The sequence below is a fragment of the Molothrus ater genome, chromosome 7 (assembly GCF_012460135.2).
Source record: "Molothrus ater isolate BHLD 08-10-18 breed brown headed cowbird chromosome 7, BPBGC_Mater_1.1, whole genome shotgun sequence".
Lineage (NCBI taxonomy): Eukaryota > Metazoa > Chordata > Aves > Passeriformes > Icteridae > Molothrus > Molothrus ater.
Window position 1 is genome coordinate 29,167,118 of NC_050484.2, and position 12,532 is coordinate 29,179,649.

A 12,532-nucleotide genomic window follows, 5' to 3' on the forward strand; every position below is an offset into this window, starting at 1 on the left:
AAAAGGGTAAGTTGTGCCAGGGGAGCTTTAAATTGTATTTTAGGAAAATTTTCTTCACTGGAAGGGTTTTTAAGCACTGCAACAGGCAGCCCAGGGAAGTGGCTGAGTCACTATCCCTGAGGAGTTTAAAGGATGTGTAGAAGTGGCACTTTGGGACATGGTTAGTGGTGGGCTCAGCAGCACTGAGTTACTCATTGGACTTGATGATCCTAGAGGTCTTTTCCAATCTAAATGATTTTATGATTTTATGCCTTACCTAATAACACTACCCCTCTTCCACTAGTGTTTTTCACACTCAGGCTTTGAAGAAGTAGTGGATACATTATCTGCTACTTTCTCCCTCCAGACTGAAAGGAGAGAGGTAAAACCTGACACTTTCTGCTCCTCTCTGTCTTCTGCAGGATTCAGATATAATAGCACCTTTAAAGTGCATTGAAAGCTCAGATTTGCCAGAGGATTCTCCATGTCTGTGGTCTGTGCTTGACTCAGCAAGGGACACAGATCACATCCAGACCTACAGAGTGACAACAGGGGAGTGCATGTGAAACTGTGAGGAATTCTGTCCCCAGTTTTGCCTGCTCAACATCCCTTCCCTGTAATGGATCCTGACACAGGAACATCCTGCCTGCCATCTCCCACTTGGAGTGTGGGTTGCCAAGGACAGCACAGGCACAGTTTGCAATGGCACACCAGGCTGGCACAGGGCTGGGAATCCACTCAAAGCCTCTTTCCTTGAGCCAACTTCTTGCAGAAGAGCAATGACAGCATCTTGCCTCTCTGTGAGGCTGCATCTCCCAGCTCTGCTGATCTTCTGCTTAGTGAGTTTAGCCTTTTCAGCTGACTGCACCAAACTGCATGGTGTAGTTACAGAGTCCTCCACAGCACTGGGCACAAGTAAAAGAGTATCTTGGAACTCTTTATAAAAAGAGTTTTTCCCTCTGCACCTGCTCCAGCTCATTGCTGGCAAGTACCAGCCTACATAGAGAGCAAATCAGCAGTAAAGGCAATATTCACCCAAAGGTTATTCTGAAAATCTTGAAAAGTTTGAAAAACCTCCCAAAGATTAATTCTTTTTGGGAAAATCCTGATCCACATCCCAGATACTATCTCTTCAGCAGTGAGCATGCTGAACTACAAGGCCTCCAGGATCCTGTAGTGATCGTTTAGTGGCCTCTGCTGGCCAGGACTGAGATCCCGGCATCTGTTTAAGTGTCACCAGTCCCGAACCCAGCTAAGAATTACATAGATATTTTATTGGTGACAGCAGCAGAGACAACATCACCAGACTGTATTAATCATCAGCTGAAAGTTCTCACTGTATATCACTGTTCCACTATAGCTGCTTGTTTTAGGCTTGAAATATTTATGGCAAAAAAAAATCTTGATGGGCACAAATGAAAATCGCTGAAGACAAACTTTGGATGTGACTCTGCCTTTGGATTTGAAACTGAGTCATCTGTTAAACCTTCAGCTTCATGTGGTGTTGAAGGAATAGCCCAAAAGAAGACAGACTGGCAGTGTGCATGGCTGGGAGTGATCTACTTTTCCAAGAAGAGCACTTATATGGTAAAGGTGTGAGCAGAAGTGCTCCCAAAGATATGGAAAATATAATTCTGATTACTCAGCACTTCAGGAAAGATCTTGGGGAAGAAGGAAAAAGTATAAAGCATATGTCTGCTGTTTTCTATCAGAAAAATAGAGCTGCTTTCCTGGTCTTCTCCCTTAGTGTAAATTCAGTTTTCCAGCCTCTATTTTACTTTTCTAGAGAGTGTAAATTCTCTGCAGCTAGAAGAACATAAAGTTATGATAATAAACAGGCATTTTCCTCTTTATTTCTCTGTGGGAGTTTGCTGGTCTTTCACTGAAGGATTTATCTTTGAGAGGTATCATAGCTCCAGGCTCTTTCACTTACCTTCCAATCTGTTTCCATTCTCTTACAGGCTTGACTCCACTAGTTGCCTATGAAAAGCCTGTTGATACAGAAAACAGAAAGGTTAATTGTTTTGTTAAGAAATGATGATAATGAAACCCCCTCCTCTTCTGCTCAAGAGAATTCCTACAAAATTTGTGTTTCATATACTATAAATAAAACCCAATAAAGTCGTGGTTGATTTCAAACTGGAAACACAACAGTAGCACTAATCCTTCTCTCTGTCCAAGTTTTTTTTGCATCTTTTCCTCTTTCTGAAATTAGCTTGGAAATTAGCTTAGAAATTAGATTAGAAAAACCTTTTTTTCAGTCCTGCATTTGTTTCTAATGTGTTTGTTACTACAAAATCTTTTGTTCAGAGGAGCAGGGCAAAGGCCCACAAGTTATAATTATCCCCTTCAAAACTATTCAGCTTTTCCAGGAGAACTGTGTGATTTTGTATGGGTTTTTTTTCAATAAGTTTTTTCCTAAAGGGAATTCAAGTCAGACCAAAGTGCAGAAAATACATCCACTGGAGGGCAGGCCTGAATCTAGCAGAATATGCTGGAAAGGCCTAGGAGGAAAGATACCAAAGTTCCATTTTGCTGAATGAAAGCTGTCATGAATCAGTCAGGACTGGATAGTGAAGAACTAGGAGATGGCCTTTTTTCTGAAGGGATTAATGACTACGAATTTGTCGCCTATAAAACAGGCTCAAATAAGAGTTCATGTCTAATAAGAAGGGCCCTAGATGAAGCTTCTGACATAAGACTAAAATTAACATTGACTAAAATAAACCTAACATGACAATTATTAGTTGAAGTCAGCAAATCCCAACAGGACTGATCCCCATGGTGCTGATCAGACAACACCAACTGCAATCAGTGGAGCTGAATTCCAGCCTGACCTTGGCCCATAGGCTCCCTGTGCTCCCATGGCAGCACCACCCTCCTCGGGACTTGTGATCTGAGCTCTCTGGGGTGAAAAGTGTCTCCTGGGGGGTCCTTTCCATGCAGTGCAGGCAAAGCAGAGGCACAGGGGATGTGCACAGGCAGGAATGGAGTCTGGCTCCACCTCATGCTCACAGCTAGACCAGCCCCTGGGCAGGCTCAGCAAAGAACTGCTCTGGGTGGGCACCTGATGCCCTCTCTCTGGACTTGCAATCTGTGCACTCTTTACTGCCAGCTCCCCTGCTTCCAGCGAGGTGGCTGTGCCTCACCGTTAATTACATGTGACTGGACCAAGTACTTCATGCAGTCCTTGTTTCTAGCAAGGACTCAGTCTCAATCACCACTTAGAGATGTTAAACTTTTGACACTCCAAACATAATTTTTGACTTTAAGTGCTATCAAAATCACAACAAAAGGAAAGAGTTTATTTTATGTGGCAGCTGAAGATGCCGTATTTAATGCTGGCTGATTTTATCAACCCTTTGTTTTCTTTCAGACAAACTGAAAACTCAGTTTTCTTTTTGCAGTTTTTATGGGAGCACATTAAATGAACTTCCTCCTTTCATCAGTGACTCACTCCTAGAAAGGCTATTTCACAAATAGTATCTCCATTCCAAAGGAAACAAGCTGTTCCCTCTTACATTACTCAAGTAGCTGCAGACAAACTAAAATACATTAAGTTAAAAGATTTCAAAATGCATTAGAAACATAGCTCAGAGACAGTCAGCCTCATTTCAAGTAGTTTTCTGATGTAATTGCTACCCTTTAATGAAATCAATCAAGCCAAATATTAAAATCAACTAGAAATTCTCAGGGTCTGGCTGGAGACACTTTACAACCCATGGAGTCTCTAAGTTCATAGACGTCTCATAGTATTTAATAGTGGTCACACAAAATATTTAGAGTCTGTGTTAATCAGAATCAGGATATAAATCAGAACAACTCCAATCTGAAATTGCTAAAAGCCACTGAGACATCTGTTCAAGTCAACAGCTGCAGTTTTTACATGTACTATAATCTGTTTCCTGTAATGAGAATTGAAGCCTTGCCTGGAGATGTGAATAAGGTGATGATATTGGTGCTTTCATTAGGAATAACTCTGGATGTGTTTAGAATTGAGTTGCTGTGGCTTATTTTATGAAAGAAAACACACTAAAAAATTTCTCAAACAAACAGTTAAATCCCCAAATAAACAGTTGAAAGTATGTTATCTTAAAGGCACGGGTCGGAGAGACAGTCAGGCTTTCCACATAGAAGAAACCCAGAAGTATAATAATAATTTTAAACAAAGATAAAAGAGAGAGATTTTATAAAAATACAAAATATCTCCCTGAAAGTGTTTAGGATAACACAAGAAAATGCAAAACCAGCGTGTTACATGTCAGTCACAGGAAGAAGGTATTTGAAAAAGACTCTTCTGGGGAATATTTGTAAAAGGTAACACTCCTTAAAGCATTCAGAGGTGCAAGAGTTACAAGTGAGCAAGAATCTTCTAGCTGAAGGACAGTCCAAGAAGCTGTCTGAGATCTGACTACCATGGGTGAAATCAAAGGACTGGTAATTCCAGTATTACATTGAGTGATAAAAAAAAAAAAAAATTATTAGGGTCTTCTCTATGAAACTCTAAGATTGTCCTACTGTTGGCAGTGTAAGAATTTACCTCAGGTACACTACCTGTAAGTAGGCCTTCCAAGAGTGTTCCATGCCAAGGAACATTTTTATTCATGACACTGTTTCTGTTACACATTGCAAGTGCAACAAATACTCAAAGGGAACAAGATAAGAGGTATGCAAATGTTAAATTACAAAACCAAACAAGAGTCTGGACATATGCAAGACTTTCCAGCGCTAAGCTATGTATAAATGACTTCAGGTTGATCTGAGTTCTGCCTGCAGGTTAAAAAAATAATAGCTCATGTAAATAGCTATTTTTGTCTCTGTGTCATTGTGTCTGGATTTCTTTACTTTCAGAGGCCTGAAATCAGATTGCAAACATCACCTCACATTTGCATAGTTTAACAGGGACAGACTTGTATATATTCTCTTATCTTAATGATAAAAGACTGTCACAACCTCTTGCATGGTCAATGTGTTCAGTCTCATCCAGTAACTTCTGCATAAAGCCAAAAAATCCAATGATCAAACACAGGCACCTTTTTCCATCACAGATGCTCCCTTTTGGTTTTCTTTATGAACATTTTATCAGACTTGGGATTATTCTGATTTGACGAAGAGACCCTTTGGGAAGATATTTTTCATGTGGGCCACTCTTGTGGTCTTTATTTTCACTTCATCCTTTTGGAAAGCACTTTCTTCCACTATCTATCCCCCGTACCATGAATATTTGTTTTAATCTAGTACATAAAGTCCACCTCAGCAGTGACATTCAATTGTACATCAATCTCCAACTCCTGCAACAAACATTCACTTAAATAATAATCATAAGCACAGCAGTAACTTGTTACTTCTTTCCTCAGAGTACAAGAATAGTTTTACTTCTCCCATGTGAGACGTCAGCAGTACACAGAGTATGGAATTTTGATGTCCTTCAGGGTACTTAAAAAATTCTGTCACCATGTTTTGCTAAAAAGGAGATTTTCACTGTGATGTGCTGTATTTACAGGGGAGCAGATAGGATCATTGTGCTTTCCCACTGTCTCTTCCCTGATAATTTTCTACAGCTTGTTGGTTATTTTTAGAGTGATTAGTATAAATTAGTAATGTCCTTCTGTCCCTTTGGGAGTCTAGAACACTCCAGAGCAATAAGCACAAACAACCTGTGGGGTCTGAGAGGCTGAAAGGAGGACTGTCCACAATCAGCAAGCTGCTGTAATGCCTGAGATTAAAGACTCCTTTGTTTGCATTCTGGCACAGCTCTTACTCTCAGATCTATGAAGATATTTGGATGCTTCATTGCCAGGAGCATCAGAGGAGACAGGACTTGAATTCTTTGCCATCTGCTCCCTCAGCATATGATGCCATCTTAAACACACAAGATTTAATGGAGAACATTTAGCAGCATTTAACAGCAGAACAAAGTAAAGGTTTTCCAAGGGAAGCAGGCTATTGTCAGGCCCCTTCTGTGTAATTCCAGCCTAGCAGGTGAAGTGATCCCTCAGGAACCAAGTTCCACTCTATCACCTTAAATACAGGACTGTGTCCATGGCAAATGTTTAATGCAGTGAGAAACATCCAAACATGAAAGGGCTAATGCAAATGGCATTGATGCCAGTGACACAATGCTCTTTGTTTTCAGCCAAGGCACATCAGAACTGAAATTCAGAACTTCTGAAGACACTTCAGTATGTGGCTTTTGCAAAGCTAACTTTCCTTTTATCTGCCTACTGGTATAAACAATATTCTAAATAATACATCAGGATAATGTATCCAATAATGACTAGAAATAGCCACAATGATCAAGATGTGACCAGGAACTTGTGACCAACAGTGTTAGAGTCTCCACAGGAAATGGCAGAAAAGCAGTTTTAATGCTAATAGAGCTCCTGCTGTTTACAGTTTATTTCTTAGAGAGGTGCTCTGTTGAAGTTTCCTTGAGGGCTGCTACTCCCTTCCTGCACCTTCTTTGGACCAGAAAGCACCAAGGATGACAGCCAGTGTTGAAAGAACCAACACTGACAGACAGAAGGCATCTATATATGTAAACATGCTCACTCTTCAGAGGCTCATTTAATTCCATAAAAATGGGATCTGATCCTAAACCAGTCCTTAGCTGAAGCTTCATCTTGATTGATACTAGAGAAGAAATACCAGTTTTAGGACAACAGCAGTAACACTAACTGTCTGGTGTTATAAATAACTATTTTGCAGATGATTAAGCAATACATCTTATAATATAAATTAAATCAAGGTTCTAGCTTTCACAGCTTCAGAAAGGGCTTTAAAACTTGGAGCAGAACCTGCAGCTCAGAAACCAAAATTAAAAGAGAAAGAAGTACAGATTGATTAAATATAATTCCAGCATTCTGGATAGCTGTCTTGGGTTTTAAATGTCTGTGTTTGGCATTACTGAGTACACTGGGTAAGATCTGGGCAGCAGTTTTGTCTAACTGTGAACTACACCAACACACACAAAATCTGTGTGTTCTCCAGAGGGCTGGATCAGTTTGCATCAGCTGAAGCTTCATGGTGATACCCAGGGGTGCTCTTTCAGATCTCCTCTCTTTTTTCCTGCTGGTTAATTGAGTAATCAGGATCACTCATAATGTATGTTATTAGCCACTGTTAACTTTTAATTCTGAAGAACCAGAGTTGCACTCCAAAATGCAGAGACCTCAAGCATGTCTCTTCTAAGGTGGGAGGTCTGACTGCAGCACTAAAAGCTGCCCATGCCAGTTTCAACCAAGGTTGATTTAAATGTGAGCACCATGAGCCTTCTTGGACACGGATGCTCATGACCAGTCTGCACTGAAGCCTTTGTTACTACCAGGATTGGAACTGTTCAGGTAGCTTGGACCACTCCTCTCAGCAAGTGTGTGAATATCAGTACCATGAATAGAAGCTCACAGCCTCTTTCTCACCTGCTTTTAGCAAGGCAAGAATGTGACTATACTAATTTGAGTGACAGTAAAATGATGGATGATGCACTGGGATATAAATCACTATTTATATCCCACTAGTTCCATAAATCACTATTTCCAGTGGCACAGATTAAAAGGGAAGGCTGCAGACAGGAAAACCTTGCTGGGTTAGGACCTCAACACTATGAGGCAGGTTTGAAAGACAACTCATCAGTAGGATTTCCAGCATTTTACAGGAGGAAGGATCCACAGAGGAAGGGTTTATCCAGGCAGCTGGACAGGTGCTTACAGAAGGGATAAGTGAATGACCAAGGTGGATTTTACTGTCATAGCAGACGCAGCTGTTTGTTCCCTTTCAGCTGCTCTACAGTGTTACTAAACAGCTACTGCAAATTATGCTGTGTTCCAGCAGAGGATGGCAATACTCCTCACATTGACACAGAGGGGTTATTAGCAGGAAGAACCAAACTTCAAATCTGAGATTCTCGGGTCTGTATCCTACACAAGGAATCAGAAGATTTTCAGTCACTAGCTCTGGTGGTGGACAGAGTTCAGCAACACTTTGCAGCATCCTGATTTTCCTGTACCAGTATGGAAAACAACTATCTGTGATTGCTGACAGTACCTGCACAGGGACATCTGTTCCTGCTGTGTCACCAGAAGTAGGAAGGAGGTTGAAATGTGATGCTGCCTGCAGGGAAAGGTACTTCAGAGGCAGGGAAGCAAAAAGAGAATTGTTTGAAAGCAATTCTCTCTTGATACTTGATGTCCATTTTCAGGATAACATACAGAGAAGTAATCATGCAAATCCAAACTCAAGGGAAATAAGCCTTGGTTTCTTCATCTGGTGTTCTGAAATTCAGCCAGTAACACATATAGCCAAAATCCCTGAGGTGACACAGTGCATTCTTGTTTTGTAGGCAATGCATATTGGATTACTGGAGATTCCACACTGTGAAATTATTATAAACCAGTAATTAGCTGGTAATGGTGATAATTTGGTTCAGAATTCTGAAGCCAAATAAAATGAACTGATTAAAAATAATGCACTGTTAACTTGGTCTCTTGTGCAATTAAAAACTCAGAGAAACTGACTGAAGTATTGAGAAACATAAGGAAAAACTGTAACCATTTAAAAATGTGCTCAGCTAAAAATAGGTTTGGGTCCTGAACTGGAAATTTTAATTCTTTCAAGGCAGAAGGACGTGTTTTTGTTCTTCACCTTGGAGAGCTCTCACTCACTTAAACACAGTTTAACCTTTGGATGGTAAAACATGAACATGCTGGAATTAAACCATGCCTGGCACAAGTGAGAAACTCATCAGAAGATGTTTTCTGATGTACCAGTGCTTTGGAAAAATACTTCCTGCAGGTGCTCTGAAATCACCTGGAGTTTTTCAGGAGCTGCTTGATTTAATTTTCAAGTCCCTGCTGTGGTCATACAGATATAATCTGGGAGGTCCCTCATGACCAATTACCTTCTGCAGGTGTTAAGTGGTAAAGATAGCCCTGTCAGATGTGCCTGGCTTCTTTTTTGGCCAAATTCAGCTTTCTTGGAGGACACAGAGGAACACAGCCAATGAATGGCTCAGTAAAGCAATATTTATGGGAGACTTCTGACCAATTCCAGCTTTGGAGAAATGATACATTATTTGAGAGGTCCATAAAAATGAAGACTCAGAAGACAATTCTGACCAAGTCCTTCAGTCTGTGGGAGTGATATGAATGGAACTGCATTCCTGGGAATGACAGGAGGTCCTTCTGAGCAACTCAAGAGACCCTGCTACTGACAATATCCCAAACCACAAGGCCTAGAGAAGGATTGTGTGAGTGTAGCACTGTACTCCTGATGGCTCTCCAGGCCCCATACCAAAGCAGCTACCACTGACCACACTTCGGCAGCAGACAGAGCTAGAGGATGCCAAGGAGGTGCTCAGGCTGGAAGAGCTGATTCCATATCAGACCAAACAGTTGCAGGCACTGGTCACTGCTTAGATTCCTCTCTGAAGGCTTTTTATACTTCTATAAAAAATCCCAAACAAAACATTTTGAGAAAGCTGTCTTATCAAGCTGCATTTGCTTGAAGAAAAGGACTTATTCCAAACAACCAGTGCTGGTACCCAGTGCACACACAGGCTGACAACAGGAGAAGAAAACAGAGGAAAAACTCCAACTTTTAAACCAATTCTGCCTTAAAATAACTTCTATACAAAACCTAGGTACATCAGTGAGAGGTGTGATTTTCAAAGATCACAGAATCCCTCATATGGGCTGCTTGGTGTCTGTAAAGGAACCATAAGAATTCATGCACTCACAGATTGCAGAGCAGCACTTTACAATAACATTTGCAAAGAAATTTACCCACACTTGTACACAGAGAAGTCCTTATTCTCTATGCACCCTCCTAAGGAAATGACACCATTTGTATATCCCCCAATAAATTATAAACCTGCCTGCTGTTTTCAGCTAAACAGAAAGAGCAGGAAAGGGCTCAGCAAGAGCTAAAATTCTCCATGTTTAAACAGCTGGAGAGAAGCATTTGAGGTGTTTCCATAAGGCCAAGGATTATGCAGTGTGAGCATAGACAGAAGAAAACCTGTGCAGAAAAAAAAACAGATGATAAAAAACCCTTCAACTGAACCTTGGAATAACTGAACCTTGCATTACAAATTCAAAGGTAACAAGGTTTCTTTAGTTTATGAAATATTCTTATGAGCTGAGAATATAATGTCACCCATTTCTTTACATCAGACACATTGCTGTTTTCCTCACAGCCTTCTAATAAAATATAATTAATTTACATTTTAAAGACCTTGATGGGTTTTCTCATCATGGAACAGTAAGTGAGATTAATAATCCTGTTACTGAGCACTTAAGCTCATGGATCATTTCCACAGTAACGTTTGCTTAATTTTTAAAATGTACCTTTTATTTGATTTAGAGGTTAGGGCTAATTTATGTAATAAGAGGGAGAGAAAGCTGAAGAGTGAGTCAGTGTTTATTAACCCTGCTAATAGGACAGGCTTTTTCAGGCAAAATGGATATATTTTAATTAGTAAAACGGTTGCATTGTCATTTAGCCAATTAATCCTTTCCAAACAAGGGAAGCAGTAGCAATTTTACTTGCAGTGAATGAGGTAAACTTGGCTGAAGCTGTGCAGCTGGAGAAGATTGTCCCTGCTGGGTATCCAGCACCACTGGCAGTACAGGGGCACTGTCCCGGTCTCCGTGGTTCGGGACAGCGCCTCAGGCAGACGCTCTGTGCTGTGACAGCAGCAGGACCTTGTGGTGGGACGTGGCTTGGCTTGTGGTACAGTCAGCAGAAATCAGAGAGTGCTCTCCAGCTGTGGTGAATCCAGGTTTATTGGGTACCAGGGGAAACTGACAACCAAAGAGAAGGAGGGAGAGGTTGCAACAGCTTATAAGGAGGGAGGGACACAGGGGAGGAGTCAGTCCTTGGACAAATAGGGTTTGAGAGGGGAGTGGGATACAAAAGATTGACTTAGGAAAACCCCAATGGGGATAACCTGAGGGTGGGGCCCCAGCCCCTGAGCCAATCACTCGATGCTCTAGCTGGAAGTTTCTAGAGAGTTCTAGAGAGAAGGGTGGGAGTGCCGAGTGACGGACAGGGCACTGGGGAGGGATTTGAGAAAGGGTACATTCATCTCCAAGGCAACTGGGGAGGAGTTGGGATAACTGGCAGCACAAGGGAGGGAAGGGAAAACCAGGGCAGAACCGTTGCATGACAGGGGGAACAGAACAGTCCAACTTATACAGACACAACACAACACTTGCCTGCACATTCTGCACATCAATTTACACATTTTGACTTTCCCACTTGCATCAGTAAAAATGCAGCCTTTAGATTCCCTAAATAAGGCACATTTTCCATTATATATATATTATATATTATATATTATATATTATATATTATATATTATATATTATATATTATATATTATATATTATATATTATATATTATATATTATATATTATATATATACTCCTTTTTCTTCCAATTAATTTTCTATAACATTTCAGTCCTTTTCATCAAACATTGAACACAGAACTGTGAAAAGCCACCAACTGCAGGTTATAATTATTAAGGTTTATGTCCCATTTCTGGAAGTGTTCAGTAGTCAACCAGGGGTTGACTTAAGTGGTCTCATGAAAACCTAAGACTTCAGATTATTCAGCCAAATTTCATGTTCTTAGACACAGCTGGACTGACTCTGATGGTTTATCACCTCCATAACCTGGATTGATATAATGCACAGACATCTGTACACTGCCATCAGTCCCTTTGAATTTTAGAAAGATTTTAGTGCAAGGTAATGGATTTTCTTACCTTCTCCGCACACTGAAACCTGGTCCCTAAAAGCCTTAAAACATAGAAAGGAGGATGACTTCTCAGAAAGGGAGTTGATCTCTTTGAAAGGTTGGTGTCTTTCACTGGACAATGGAGAAGCATGATTAATTTCCATTGGGATGACCAGGAAACTGTTCTGGAGAAGGAAGGCAGGGTGATACTGCTGTAAGAAAAAGAGATTAACTTTGTTTAATCACTGTTGTTTTGGGACACTTATTCCATCTTTACTAGACATTTAGCTGATAGATAACAGTTCCAAAGAATTATCTGTTTGATTTACCTAAGCAGTGAATTATGAACTGTGAATGCTTTCACAGTAAACTCTGATAATGTTTTTGTCATGGTCATGTTAAAAGACATACACAACTCTTAGCTCATCTCTTGTAAGATCAACTGCTTCCCTCAGAACTCCTAGAAGAAAAAAAGCAGCGTGTACAAGTTCAGGCAGTTGTTTGTAGTTAGAGAAATCTGCAGATATCCAGACCTGCATTCTGAACAATCCCTTGTCAATTAGACAGTTAGCAGAAACTTAGCAGCTTTTTATTTCTTTGAAGTAAGCAGAGATAGTTTGTAGCTAGTATAATACAGGCTATTCTACAGCTTTTTCACCCTGCTTTCCCATTTTCTATCTCCCTGGGCTTTTTACAGCTTGTCCACACTGATCACTCTCTGAAATAAACTTCTTTTCCTAGGCGCTTTAAGTATGCCTGGGAAGAAGCATGGCTCCTAGGAATGTAGTGGGTATTGCTGCAATTTCCATGCCTT